Consider the following 16,346-nt stretch of genomic DNA (forward strand, 5'->3'; position numbering starts at 1 on the left):
AAAGAAAAGCTTTTGATTATTGAACAATTGTTACATTAATCTGAAAAATGAACATATATAATCAGTCGTAAATCGACAGTAAAGCAGATTTGTATAGGCAAACAATAAAATTCCTTATTCCAGAACGGATGACACAAAGGGTTTTATCGCCAGCGTAAATTTTCAGATGCAGTAGGAAGCACTAACGTTCAAACAACAGAATGTTTATAGTAAACAACATTATAATACTACGAATAAAGCTCTCAACAAAATATGGAAATTCCCATTATCAGACGCAAATTTAAACTGTTTTAGTTTAAGGGATGAAATGTTATATACATCCACAAGATGCAGCATACTTTTTGTAACTTAATATTTTTGTTCTTTAATATTAGTTTCTATGAGTATTTTCTTTAGTTACTTCTGAATATATAACATGCTTATGTTGTAAGAATAGAATTATACTCTTTATAACTCAACTGTATATAGGCAAACAATAAAATTCCTTATTCCAGAACGGATGACACAAAGGGTTTTATCGCCAGCGTAAATGTTCAGCTGCAGTAGCAAGCATTAACATTCAAACAACAGGGTTATACATGTCTATGTCTACAACTAATAATACATCTCTTTCATGGGTTACTAGCTACGAGAAAAATGTATTTTTTAAGTATCCAAAGTAAATTATAAATGCTTTTAGAACTGCAAGCTGTTTAGTAACGTTCTAGAGGTGACTTTTTTGTTACTTTTAGAATTATTTTCAACTGATGTTTGCTAAGAGCGTTTCCCACTTGATGAATTAACAACCATTTGTCGATAGGGAAAGCTTTTAGCCTGATGTGATCAGGAGTGGTGCAGACAACAGCAGGGCTTTCCCTTTAATTTGTTAGACGCGAAAAGTCTATTTGGTGGATGAATGTTAGGGCTATTGAGAGGGCTGAAATAAACCTTTTACCACTATATTATCTCGTGTCTACTTAATACAGTAACTTCTAGCAAACAAATGTTATAAAATTCAAAATATTTTATTCCAAATCTTAGTAAATGGAACATTTATTATCATTTGAGCTGTTTTATAAATTCCGTCTATCACTTTACTTCCTTCAAATTACCTGTATGTTATGGATTCTTCCAAAACAACTTTACTTCAAAAGGCATATTATTTTCATAAAACGAAAATAAAGAATGTAAAAATTGGCACATAAAATCATTTAAAAAAGACTTAAAATTTTGTATGAAGCTTTATTCCTATATACGCAAATTGAGTTTGACGATAGTGCCTGACTCTCTATGGGATTTAACAGAGCATTAGCGAACATTTTTACATTTTATGCGATGGAAAAATCGTTGTTGAACAAAATATTAATGATTTTATTAAATGTCACACATGTAACAAGGCTACTTTGTTCGATTTGTAGATAATGCGTTCTTTATGTTTTGTCAGGCCCTACAGCACTCAACTGTGTTTGGTTTATTTTTTATAAATAAAATAGAGTTAGATGATGATTCATGTTCCCTCATGGATATGCGATATTGCATTGAGATCAAGTTGGATTTAGAGAAGTCATAGGAATGAAAAACACCGTTAAATAAATAATGAATATTAGATTATTTTTTTGCTATTGCGTTAAAGAGTTTTGTAACCTATTAAAAGAATTAATTACACAATTTTCAGGTATGACTTTTACGGGACGAGAAACTTTTCAGTTAATCCCCAAAGGCAATAAGAAGTTAACATTGCTGTTGCGTGCCAAAATTTCAACTAAACTACGCATGCTATTATGAATCGTTTTAGGATCAAATACGGTTGAACCAGATTTGTTTATAAATTTATTTATTTTGAAGTTTTATTGTTGCCATTAGGGTCACCAATCAGACGAATACAAACTTTTTAGCTTACGCTCAGCCAAATTCGATCGAATGACATAGAATATCGTCAAACTCAACGCTGCTTAGATAGAAGTAAGAGCATATTTTAGGTCAATAGACTAGGTCGTTCTCAAAATTTCATGAGGACAGATGATGACAGACACGCAGGAATGAAATTTCTCAGCCCCTCGAGAGGATTTTCTCAGCTTCGCTAACGCGCCAACCACACCATAAGACAGTTTATAACACTGTACAGTATTTCTTTACTAAGACGTTTGGTAACAGTTTTTATCGTTGCAAAATGGTTACCTTTAAACTAAATTTTAACATTTCAAGAATTTCTGTCTATTATTACTGGAAAGTATGAATGTTTCGGGGATAAAATTTCGTGTCAAATGATTATTGAGATCATAAACTGATACTTAAATTTATATATTTACAGAATTAGCTCATATCAGAAATTTATATCGAAAATTAAACAGGATTGTAATGCGAACTATAACAGGCGAAATTTATTAGTAGAGTGAAGGAATAACAATACTGGGTTTACTATAATTTAGGAGAGTGAATCTAACTTTCATAAATACTGGTATATATCATGGTAATATACTACCGACATTCTTATAGAAGAGGTCAAGTCTGCCCCAGTTTTTATGTCGCCGCAAACGACCCGCTATTACTTGCAGATGTGGAGGTTACAAAAAGAGCCACAATGAGTTATAACACTTATGATTTCTATGTGAGTTCACAGGTAACTCTTGAGCGTGGCGCGTTTCGATCGATTACGGCATTGTCCTTGATCACTGCAGTTTATAAGGAATTTAGCAGAATCGTGGCATAATTGATTACTATCGTGAATTTCATCCGAGGGATCGAGTACATTACTTATTCGTTAGGTTCTTTAGCTGTTACCTATGAAGGGGACAGGAAAACAATTATACATATTGCCATATAAACAAAATCCATCTTCAAAATACAAGTTGGGGTAGTAATACAAAGTTAAAGTGTCAAATTTAACGCTACTAGGTGCCTACTGAAACATCCCTTGTTTCCATTTTTCTTCGTTCGCTACTTGGGATGCAGTGTTTGTCATCAGGATGAGGATTAAAGGACACTCAAATCAATTTCGGGTTTGATTGTGTAAAATATGCATCTTATGATTTCAAATTCGCCTGATTGCCTGATTCCTTACTTTTAGAGGGGCAAAGTATATGAAAGTTTTGACAAAGATGACCACAGTGCTTTCATTTCTTTGTCAGGACAACAAAAGACAAACTACAAAAACTCAAGTTTGACTTGGAGCGAGATGGTAGTAGGATAATGTCTGGTCTGTGCTGAATAGTATACACCAAGCTGCACTGCTCCATAAACTCTGTAGCGTATATTCAAGCTCATATCTATAGAATATTTTGTAACGAACACGACCACTTCAATCGTCTGATATTCAAGGAGAAGCACACGCCCCTTCTTCTGTATTGTATGTAATATATTTCATCGGGCAATAAATATTTTTTACTGTAAGTGTAATTCCAACATTATTGTGGTTATATTTTAATAAAAGTCCGTTATATGGAACTACTTTGTAAGATAAACCATTTATATAATTATTGTATTAAAATTTATAACATGTATGGAATTTTAATAATGGTTTATTTCTTACAGTACTTAGCAATCGTCTAAGATACTTGCAATTACTATAATAAAACCATGTTCATAACTAGAGTGCCCTATAACTCCAAAATAATAGACGGTTTATTTATTGTTCGTGATGGTTATTCTATATTTTAGTGTTAATCTTTTAAATATTTTTTATTAAGTTTTTTATGATTCTGGAAACAATTAACACAAATTAGTGTTATGCAACGTAATTACTAAAGGCTATACGCGGAATTGGAACCATATAGGCCCATATGAACCTGTTCGTGTAAAGAATAAAACCATTGAATGTTATTTACATTTGAAAGCAATACTTTAACAGTTTCTTAACGACAATCTGTCATTCGTATAGGATTCCCACGCTAGTAATCTTGGGAGTAATCATTATTCATTTTATCATTCGTATTGTATAAGACGGATTTGCCCTTAACTCCTAATCCTCCACAAACCAACAACCACTTATTCATCACTCACTTTTCATGGATAATTTGGGTAAAAGTTAATATATAATCCTTAGAATAACATTTTATAATATCCATGAGGCCACTTTTACAAATCAAGTGCTCGCTCTTCAGAAGGATTATAAAAGCCTAATATTAATTTTCAATAGTTACGATCATCTTTAATCAAGTGCACTCCTTATATTCCTTTTTTCTGCATTATAATAAAAATATAATGAATAAATTATTTATTATATTTCTGTAATTCCAATGAATGAAATATAAGAAAAGAGACTTCAACATAAAACATTACTTTCAATTATCAAAGAAGAAATTATTTCATTTGTCTATAAGGACAAAGGACAAAATTAAACATTTAAAAAATTAATGTAAAATATTTTCTTTGCAGAAATACCTAATTACATTTCTTATTTTGTTGTTGCACAAGTTTGAACGTTATGATGAAACTTATTAATATGTAACTCTTAAATTGTTACTTACATTATTTTAATATATTCATACTGTGCTTTATTAATTCATTGTAAACCGATAGGCTTACAGCAAGTCACAATTAAGGTTTAACTTAGGCTTAGTATCAATGACTCCCACAATCTCCAGACAAGGAGATTATGAAACACCTTTGTTTGTGCCATATAATAGCAGCAGACTCAAAGTACATTTATGTATTAATCCCTAGCCCTGATAGGCTTACAAGTCTCAGTGAAGATTTAACGTAAGCTCAGGATCAATGACTTCCACAATCTCAGACAATTAGATTATGTAACACCTTTGTATGTGCCATATAATGGCAGCAGACTCAAAGTACATTTATGTCTTATTACCTTGCTGTGATAGGCTTACAAGTCTTAGTGAAGATTTAACGTAAGCTCAGTATCAATGACTTCCACAATCTCAGACAATTTGATTATGTAACACCTCTGTATGTGCCATATAATGGCAGCAGGCTGAAAAGAACTTTATGTATACACTTTTAAAGGGGGTTCTCTGAAAATATTTTTAATATCACATGAATTTTAAAGACAAAATTATGGACTCACATAAGTTTACCTAAATAATATATTTACTTGAATCAGATAGAAATTTATTCATTACCTCAGATCGTATGAAAAGTAATCTATACTTTAATATTAACATCTACAGAAGTTGTGTGTTTTGGGGCATAACACCGCACAGTTAATCAGACGCATAGTTTGTCCAAGCTTGCTCGTGTAATACAATGTGTACAATTTCTAAATATGCAATATCGTTTATTATTGTTAAAAAAAGCTGTCATACCAGTCAAATAGTTTTTTGCAGCTTATTATATTTATTGTACTGCTAAAATTAATTTTTTCTCTCACATTTAATAACAACTTTCTAGTGAAATATGGCATGTTAAAATAAAAAATAAAATTCTTTGGTACAGAATATAGGCTAAATTATTTGATTAATACAGAAATATACAGTATCAAGCAGTTTTAACATTCCTGGAATTACTTTCTTGGGGAAAGAAAAACCAAAATATTATATTTGCACTTTCCAACTCATAAACTGTCTAAAGAGCATAACTTTGTTTTTATTTAACTTTAAATATTTTTAATTTGAGAACAGCTTGTTGTATAACGTTTAATTTGGTATATCCGATTATAAATTAAACGCATAGCCAAAGGAAAATTATATTTTTTACTGGTTGTGGTATAAAAATGGCGGTTTCTGACAACTTAAACCAAACCGTGCATTAAACAATATCAACTGACAGCACAGTTGTGAGCTACAATATTCAGCTGTTTTCAATTTTACCTGCCCTAATAAGCTTATCATTACTTTCCATTTTTGAACTGTGGTCATTAATACCTTACCTATTATAGGTTTCTTTTGATTACAACATAAGAAAATAAAAATTATGTAATTCACAAACAAACGTAAATTGCATTTCTATACTTAAAGATGTTATATAAGGTACTATAACGGAGTACAAAATATGTTTAATTAATAGCGGAAATTAAATAATATAAATTAATGGTATTCTTTAATTTTTCTAACTTTAAAAAAATAATAATTCGTTTAGTTAATAATATCTAATAGAAACATTACTAAACATAAAATTTGAAGTAAAACTAACTTTTACCATAAATTAAACAACATAAAATGTTGACGCATAAGCGAATACTTTAGGGATAGTTTCTAGATTTATAAACGTTAAAGTTACTTTTAGATCACTTCAGGCCCGATGGAAGTCTAAAATGTTACAAAGTAATTTAAGGATTATTAAAGGATGCACACAGTACTTTAGGTTAACGTGTGTGGTTTTTTGCAGAATGTAAAAGGCTCAAAGGAGAGGCAGTAAGCCAATAGTTAGTCGTACTTACGAGGACACTGGCAGTTTTGAGCATTTTTAGAAAAGATTCTTTAAGATTAGGTGCTGTTTGGTATAAATTGAAGTGAATGGAAGCATTATGCAGTTTTTGGAGCATTTGCTGTGAAAGGCAAAAAACAACTATTTAGAAAAACACAGAAATGTTAAATCTAGTCTGAAAGTGATGATATTTCTAAGAATGTATTTAAAAATGCTGATAAATTTATAACTGAATCTCAACCCGTGAAACATTATTGTTGTCGTACAGCAAAACACTTTTGACTTTGGTTCGTGGACTATATGTTTTCATACTTTTCGTTTCGCTTGTAGGAGCAACATATTTTTCGCTAGAATTCAAAGTTCTGTTGAAGGTGAATGTGAGATTTGTGAATTTTAACTTTCCTCCAGTTCATCTTTCTTTTACACAAAATAAAATATTTTTAATTAATAGCGCAAATTAAATAATATAAATTATTGTACTCTTTAATTTTTCTGTCGTTAATCCTTACTCAAATATAATGGTAATCTATTATTACGTATTTAACTATTTATATGACAAACTCGAAGCTTCCTTACAGTAATTATAATTTTTTAACAAAGGCTCCTAACATATATTAAATATACAGCAAAAACAGAATGTTAATTGACAAACTCTCAAAATTACGAACATATTAAGGCGAGAAGTTGTCACTAACAAAAAGTATTGCCAATATTAGACAAGTTTTTCTCGTTTACACTTTCATTTTCCAAGTTCGTGCGTGAGTGTGTGATTGTGTTTATATGTGTGAGTGTGTGTGTGTGTGAGTGTGTGTGTGTTTTCGTACAATATATTATTTCGTTACTTCATGCAGTAAAACGTTTCATGAGTATTAAAAAACCAAATACTTAACAATTAAACTAAGAGCTCTCCCTCAGCAACCATTCCCATCTATTAGCACGGTACAGAGCCATTTGCCCACGGGGCCTTTAAAGAGCTTTTATAATAATTCTTTATTGAAATCCCACCGGGAGAATGTTTTAAGCAAGCCGGTTAACCTGCATTAACCCAATTAGTTTTTTTGTAATTCTAGGTGTTAAATGTGTCTAATAAATGTTTTTTGGATCACCCGCTGGACCTTTTTTCAAAACATCTACGCAGTTTTATAATTAACGGTTTAAAAAAACATTACAAAAAAACGAATTTTGTACAGGTTTTTAATAACAGATTTACAATTATAATGAACCTACTAAACAAGGTAGTAGCGCTACACCACGTGTAGTGTAACAGGCTTCACTGAGGTTGCATGCAAAATTGCTAATTTTTAGCTTATTCCATTTTAGAAATGTGCTGCCGACAGTGACAGAAAAGACCTTTCTACACCCCGTGGCACACAAAAAAATAATAGTGTAACACGACTAATTCTTAGGGTACAACTACGTTGAGCCAAATTTGATGCACCATCATAGAACTCATTCTTTTCTATGAAATGAAGCTCATATAAATTTTAAGACTGCAGATGATCTTAAGCGAGATAACTTACAACATGAGACATCCAATTTTTTGTTCATCAAGTTAGTTTTCATAAGAGAGTGATTGAGTAATAAAAGTCCTGGTGGGCTAGGAAGTGTATTACCACTCAAGAGTGTGCGAAACTCAAATCTTGTCAACAAATTTTAGCATTGAATTTTCATTCTATTATTTATTTATTCCTTAACTTTAAGACCAAAAGTCATGTTGAAATCTCATATTACTGTACTCTGTTTGTTTACAAATTTATTTATTCTGCTTGTTTCTCGTTGCCATCGTCGTTATGCGTAACACTAACTTAAAAAAATATACACGCCAGTCAAATTACATGAGCGACATGCACTACCAAACTCACTGTTGGTCATGTATAAATGAACCTTCATGCAAAATTTAACTCCATTGATCAGTTTGTGTTAATGACATCGTGCGGACAGACAGGAAGATAGACATACAGACGAACAGACAACAGTTGTCTGTTACTAGCAATGAAATTTGTACAGCCCCACAATTAATAGGCTTCGCTAAAGCTCAGCCAATAAATTACGTTTATTATCATATCTTATTACTTGAAATTAGCCTGATGATACATATATTGTAATGTATAAGCTATACGTTTTAACCCATCAAGATTTATTTTTATTCTCCATTAAGCATTTGATAACAATTATACGTGTAACAATGTAATAAATTTATAATTCAAGAATAATTAGGTTAGTAAAATAAAATGTTTAATGATTGCTATCTCGAAATTGTTCAAGTTTACTAATATCGTATTCAGAAATGAATTTTTTTTTTAATCTATAAAGAGAACTCATTAAACTGCATCTCAAGGTGTTGTTCGTAAGATTTCTTTTTAGGTTCCTTTGACCCAAGTATCGCGTTACCGAGCTCATTAGGTCACGACACGCTTCACTAACGAGACTTAATGAGGTTGAGAATATTCATTTTACTTTTATAACTTTACGAAGAAATTTAGTATTATTAAAGAGCGACATTCACTTTTCTTCCAATTTCCCACGTACTTACTTCATGATTTACACAAATGTAACAGTTTTAAATTATATAAAAATTCTTTTTAACCTAATTAAATAACGTGATATTAGCAACAAAATATCACTTTAATTCTTACGTAATGTCCAAGATTCATATGTTTTAACCAATACTAATCACCTTCGTTACAATCTTTGAAGAACGTTTGATTCTAATCACATAAATGTTGTAATATATATTTCAATTTAAATCAATATTATATCTATTTTTAACACTTTATATTACTAAGGGTATCACAAAGGGACTAGGAGTATTTGTGTCCGATTAACTGATTGGCCCTATGGATTTCACAAACTCAACACCAGAAAGTTGTGTAGTCAGGATATGACTAATTTTGGCAAAATTAATGACTTTTTCTTTGGAGAGTCAATAAAAAGATTAAATCTACTACTAATTAAATTCACGTTACTTCGTTATAAATGTAACGTAACTCCAATGAAGATATATTTATTTTAGTTTGTATAGTTTACATTACACGAAGCTGTAACGAACGGCTCAAAAGATTGTACTATATTCTATTTTTAATACATTGTAAGACGGTTGTGTACAATAGGAAGGATACCTATGAAATGAGTTAACTGTAAACAATTAATGAATCCAAAGAAATAAGTCGTATAAAATAATTATATTTTGAAATAAAGGAAATGTGTTACATTGAAAACAAAGTCCACAAACTTTTACTTAAACCGAGTACAAGCAATATCAAACAAAATCCACGAGTTTTGGTTTACCTAGCTGGAATTTTTAACTATTATTTTCCTTAAACGTATTAAATTTATTAGTAAACAAAGAATAATAACAAATAATCGTGTTAATGTACAAAAGAGACGATACAACGACTTGGTTTTTCTTGAACACCAGTTTAAAATAAACGTAGAAAAGGGTTGAAACTCCTTAACTGATAATTAGGTAATGAAATATAATTAGTCATGAAGAGTCGAAAGTAGCCAAAAAGTCTTGAAAAATAATGAATCGTTTAATTAATAATATCTAACGGAAACATTACTAAACATAAAATTTGAAGTAAAACTTACTTTTACCGTAAATTAAAAAACATAAAATGTTGACGCATAAGCGAATATTTTAGGGATATTTTCTAGATTCATAAACGTTAAAGTTACTTTCATATAACTTCAGGCCCGATGGAAGTCTAAAATCTTACAAATTAATGTAAAAGTTGTAAAGGATTATTAAAGGATGCATACAGTACTTTAGGTGAACGTGTGGTTTTTTGCAATTTAAAGGCTCAAAGTAGAGGCAGTAAGCCGATAGTTAGACGTACTTATATCCCTTGCAGGACACTGGCAGTTTGGAGCATCTTTAGAAAATATTCTTTGAGATTAGGTGCTGTTTGGTATAAATTGCAATGAATGGAAGAATTGTGCAGTTTTTGCAGCATTTTCTGTGAATGGCAAAAACAACTATTTAGAGAAACACAAAAATGTTGAATCTAGTCTGAAAGTGATGATATTTCTAAGCATGTATTTAAAAATGCTCATTAATATATATCTGAATCTCAACCCGTGAAACATTATTGTTGTCGGACAGCAAAATACTTTTGACTTTGGTTCGAGGACAATATTTTTTTCATTCTTTTCGTTTCGCTTGTAGGATCAGCATATTTTTCGCTGGAATTCAATGTTCAGTTGAAGGTGAATGTATGATTTGGGAATTTTAACTTTGCTCCAGTTCATCTTTCTTTTAGTGCAGCGTCCGAGATTGGTTGATCTTACTGGTTGACCTGGTCAGGCGATGGCCTGCTTGTTGTCAAATGAGTAGTAATCCGGTATTTTGAACAGAAATGTATTTTCTCTTATTGAAGGTCTGTCCATCAGCTGCTGAAGAACCGTTTCTTGAAAGTCTGCAAGTATCTCACAACAAGCCCATATGATTTCGGCTGATATGATGCTGTTTTAACATAACGAATATTTTTAACATTGCATTACTGCTTGAAAATTATAGAAATTAACTGTGGTCCATTATCACTCACTAAAACCTAATACTAGTGATAGATTTCCAGTAGTATTTTTTTCAAGGGATATAAGTCCAACCACTTGGTTGTGGAACTAATTACAACTAACCACTTGTATCCGCAGTAAAGCCCAACTCGACCATGGTTCTTGTAATACTGCCCGATTTACCCCCGATAGGATGTCACACAGACATCAACGTGTTGTATTTGACACATCAGATACTCGCAGTGGAAAAAGTTTTTGTTTTACAGCTTCAATCCTTGTCTGCATCGCCAAATGTTCAATAATTATTAAATAATTTGTTTAAAAAGAAATTATTAACATCAGATACAGAAACGTACTTTAGATGGTTAATACAAGCCACCACTACACCACAACAACATTAACATAACTAACATTATGCTAATCAAACAGCTCGAGTGTTAATAGTACAAATCAAACGGTTTGCTTGACCTGGTTGGATGACATGATAGGTTAGATGGTGTATATGCATTATTGAATACACATAAATACAGTGGTGTGGTGTATTAATGGATTCCCTCTAATTGAAACCACATTAACATATTTGCTCCATAGCTTAAAAACGCTGAATACGCTGCTTATAGTAATTTTCTTTCCTGTATCGCCTGGACATATTTTAATGGGTGAATATTTAGAAAGGGTACTCGTAATAATTCACATTGTATGTAACAGTTTGATACTATAATAGTTTTTATAGTTTCTGGTCAGTGTTACTTAAAATAAATTAATATTCTCTGTATAATGTTAGGCCTGTTGCAAAGTGCACTGTTTTGATATTGTAGCAATTTTCTAAAGTTTTTACCTCTAAGAATAAAATAGCAAAGATTCCCTATGTAAAAGGTTTCGAAATTTCAAGTCTATAGGTTATTTAATTTTCAAAATGTCAATTGGGTAAATAGACAGACAGAATAATTTTTATTTTTTAACCCAACGCCAACTCTCAGCTGAACAAACTAAATTTTTTAATGTACCACCTGACAATTTAAAAAAAAAAAATATGAACACTGTTTTAAAAATATAAAATAAGAACAATAAACTTTTACCGATCTATAACAATCTTCTGTATCTGAGATGAATTCCATGAATTTGAAATAAGTAATACTTTTTTCGGAGTAAAATTAGTTTATCTTGTTAAAATTTCAGGACCTTAACTGGTTATACCAAAATAAATTGACTGTTTTTTTATCATATAATTTTTAAAACCTATCCATTGTATTTATTCCAGGACCAAAATTATATCTTTCCTTTCCTCCTTTTGAAAATTAAATAGAAAGATATCAAAATATGTAAAGTTTGCCTATTCCCGTTATAAAAACTATAACATATAGTTTTATAACAGAAGTAACAGAGAATACTCGTATATCTTATTGCATTCGTAATGAGCTCATAAAACAACGTATTATTTCGCAATCTAACAATAGAGACGACAAATAAATTCCAATACAATAAGTAAAATCTCTGACAGAAATACAAAGTTTTTTAATTCAGAAGTTACAACAACAGACAGACTGAGATACACTAAAGGAAGCTTATTGTTTATTGTTAAACTATTTTTAGCAGTCGAGATTCTAGTTAATTAAAATGTTTTATGTTTCAACATGGCAGTATCAAATTCACTTTATTGGTAAAAGGAAAGTTATTATTAGTCCCGTTCAACTCTTGTTGCTCACATGTAAATACGTCGGTTAAAAAGGTGAATAGATATATACGTTTATGCGTTGTTTTACGGAAAACTACACAAAATTTTAACTCACCTGGTATTTATTTTTTACTATTTTGTTAAAAAAATTCCATTAAACAGTTTTCAGTGTTCTTACTGTATTGCTGTGATCCGTTTCCATCAGTTAACAGTTTGAATCCAATACATTTCGTCATTTTATAACATTCTTTAACTACCAGGTTCGCATTCAAACATATATTTATTTAAATTCCAGGAAAATATAAATTACATTAAAATTTAAATTCTGTATTTGTATTTCCTGCATTTTTATGTATAATATTCAGACAAATCGGAACATAATTATCTTAATCAGAAAAACTCTACGTATGGTACCAGTTGTTATACACACAGATAAAAAGTATTTTCAATTTTGCTAACAGTAAAAATTGTTTCGTACCATAAATAATCACTTTTCACTCTAAGTTTGAGTGATTAAAATTAATATATGATACTTCCAGTTACCATAGGTAATATAATTTTTATTTTTATTTGAAATAAGGCTAAATATTACTTACAATAAATATTATCAAAATAAAATTTTTCTTTCCTAAATTTTAACTCTGCTGTTATTTTAAAACTTGCATTCAAAGCTGTATAAATAATTTAGAAGTTTATGTGATACAATAACTAAATTTACTTTTTTGTTTCAATGTGTTTTGCCACATTTCTCTAGCTTTAAATTCGTATGCACGTTTAACATTATGTATACAGAATTTTTACAACGAAGGAAGAGGTAAATTTTAATCCTCGACGCGTATCATTATATTTGTATAAAATAAAACGCGTGTAAAATTAATTCCGAAATCCAATAACCATTTCAGCCTTAGGAAGATATAGCGTCCACATTGGCTAAGATGTCTGAATTCGAGTAGGGCTTACTTACAGTATTAGATGAATCTTGGAGAAACCGTTCATTTCTTGCCAACACACGCCATCTAGGATGTACTAACTTTCACAAATTTATAACTTTATGTATTAGGTATATTCATACTATAAGAGTAGAACAAACATGTCTTGTCTGGAAATAAATAAAATAATTTTTGAAACATGTACGCATGTGCAAGGTTTTGATTAATGTAAATCTTTTAGCAAAGCGCTTTCTCTGACAATACATTCTGAGTTGGTAAAGTGCGGTGTTTCTACTTACGTTTGTGACATTTCAGTACTTAAGGGTTTAGAGTGTATGCAAATACAGCACATCTCAAGTTGCCTCTGGAAGTTCAATATTGAACTTCAGGTGTGTTTCTTTGTATGTTTCACATCTTCATATAAAGTATTATTGTATGGTTTCAATTCATCTGCTCATACTCAGTTTAATTCATAGTGAACTATAATATGTAAAATTATTCCCACTTATATCACTATAAATTTTAACTATGGGTGAAAACATGACAGTGTTTTCAGTTAATTTTGTTGAAAACATCTGTTTTGTCATTCTTTTAGTTAGTTACAAAAGTAATGCCTGACTAATTGATACCAAACATAAGGAATAATATAAAAACTGTTTTAAATATATTGAATTTGTAAAGTCAGATTTTATAGCATAGTGGTTTTCTCTTAAAGTCCTTTAATTTGATGTACTAATTGATCTTTGTTCTCGTATGACTTCTTTAAATTACTTATTGTGAGCAATCAATGATGTGATTAAATATATGTGTGTGTGTGTGTGTGTGTGTGTGTGTGTGTGTGTGTGTGCGCGCGCGCGTGCGTGCGTGCGTGCGTGGGTGTGGGTGTGTGTGTGTGTTTAATAGGAGTATCATTCACGTTTTCAAATTAAAAATATTGTTATGTTTTACAATTTCAGTACAAATATTGAAGTACAGTAGATATAAAATAATATAGATATAAAATATAAATATTAGTTTTTCATTTTCAAATTTGAATTAATCAGTCAGATATTTTCCACTCATTTCAAAATAAATACTTTCTTTTTTAGTTATTTTAAGTGCATTAACTATACACGTTTTTACCTTTACATGTATAGAAATGTATAAGTTATATTATTATTAATCTATAAATAATACAGCTTACATTACACTAAAAGGAAATACAAATTTTAGACTTTTTCTCTTATAATCTAGCTATTTTGACTATTGCAGGCTTGTGTAGGGACCTCTTTTAACAGTAGATTTGACAAAATCTTTTGCATCCTTATACTTAGTAAACCTGTTTTTTATAGTTTATATGTATGTATGTGGAATATCATGAAATTCGAACTATTATAAATCTTGAATTTTGCAATAAAATGCCATAACACATATTTTTGTTTAAGAAACAAGTAAAACTAATAGTATATTGTATCAATAAACGTCAGGAATAGTGCCATTTAAGTAAAACAGTTTAGTTTTTGTATTCGATAGTTTAGGTATTTCGAAATATTAATTTGGTGCCCCGATTCGATTGTGTTGTTGAGCGTATGCTTTACTACAGCTGGCTTTTCAATAAAAATAAGTTCTTAACAACAGTCCGCTTATAAGTAATAATTTAATGTATAAATATGAATGTCTGTATTATGTAAATTTACATTGAATCTTCCCTTAATGTCGTTATTTATATATACATGTGTAACTTTGAAGAAGATTTAATTCAATGCCAATGAATACTCAAAATATGGTAAATTTCGTAAAACATTAGATATATACAATATCTGGGAAATTAGTAAATAAATATAATTTAACTACACAAGTTAACACTAAATTTAATGTACTTTTCCTCTCTAGTTGTGCAAAGTTCATTTTTTGCAATTTTGGCTGTACTGTATCGCGATATATGGTATACAGGGTTTGTCACAAATCATTTAATTTTATTTCAACATCCAGAACAATTCTTAACAACATATTGACACGTTGACACATAGGCCTACTATTCTTTCTAAAATAACTTCTGGCTATGCCCCAACAGTTTTGAAAACTCCCTCAAAAACTTCATTATTTATTCCTATTATGGATTTGGCAAAATCACTTTATAGCAGTTACGTCTATTTATAAGTAACAAAATAATTATTCTCTAATTGTTAGTAAAATTAGCATAAATATGATTATTTGACATGCAAAATTAAAAAAAATTCTTTGTAGACATTTGAACATTACAAAAATTTAATTTTGTTTCTATATTGTAGCTCTAATTTTCTACTTGTTATTATTAGTTCAGGATACCTCATCAGACTCATCCTGTGTATAAAGGTTATTCAGGGCAAACGCCATTGAGAATTATAACACTGCGATGGTGATAATGATATAACTATTAGAAACTTAGTTGGAGAACTTTTAATTGGATTTTTGAGACATAAAATGAAATTAACCCATTAGCTGTGCCGTCACACCTGGTGAAATTTCCGCTCCTTTAGAGTACACTCTGCTTCCTGATAGCATCCAATTATAAACACACGCTCTAATATACTTAGCAACTATTAAACAACTAATGGTACCGATAACAAATTTATATTCCAATATCGACATATATTGACAATTAATTAGTAATTATCCACAAAATAATAAAATATTACTTTGGTACAAAATCATGTTCCAATCTTAAACAAAATTAAGTAATATCATATGGATAAATAATTAATGCTGAATTTTTAACACGTGTTATGATCCATAAAACCATAATTAATGTTTTATATTGAAATTCAATATTTGGGTCTAGGAAAACGACGCCTTGCGTATGACATCGTAAAGGCACGTCATATAAAATATGATTTTATTATAAGAAAAGCTGAAGGGGAAACTAATTAATGTTAAATACCAACAGAAAACTGGAGCTAAAGAATGAA

This window comes from Homalodisca vitripennis, chromosome 1 (assembly GCF_021130785.1).
Source record: "Homalodisca vitripennis isolate AUS2020 chromosome 1, UT_GWSS_2.1, whole genome shotgun sequence".
NCBI lineage: Eukaryota > Metazoa > Arthropoda > Insecta > Hemiptera > Cicadellidae > Homalodisca > Homalodisca vitripennis.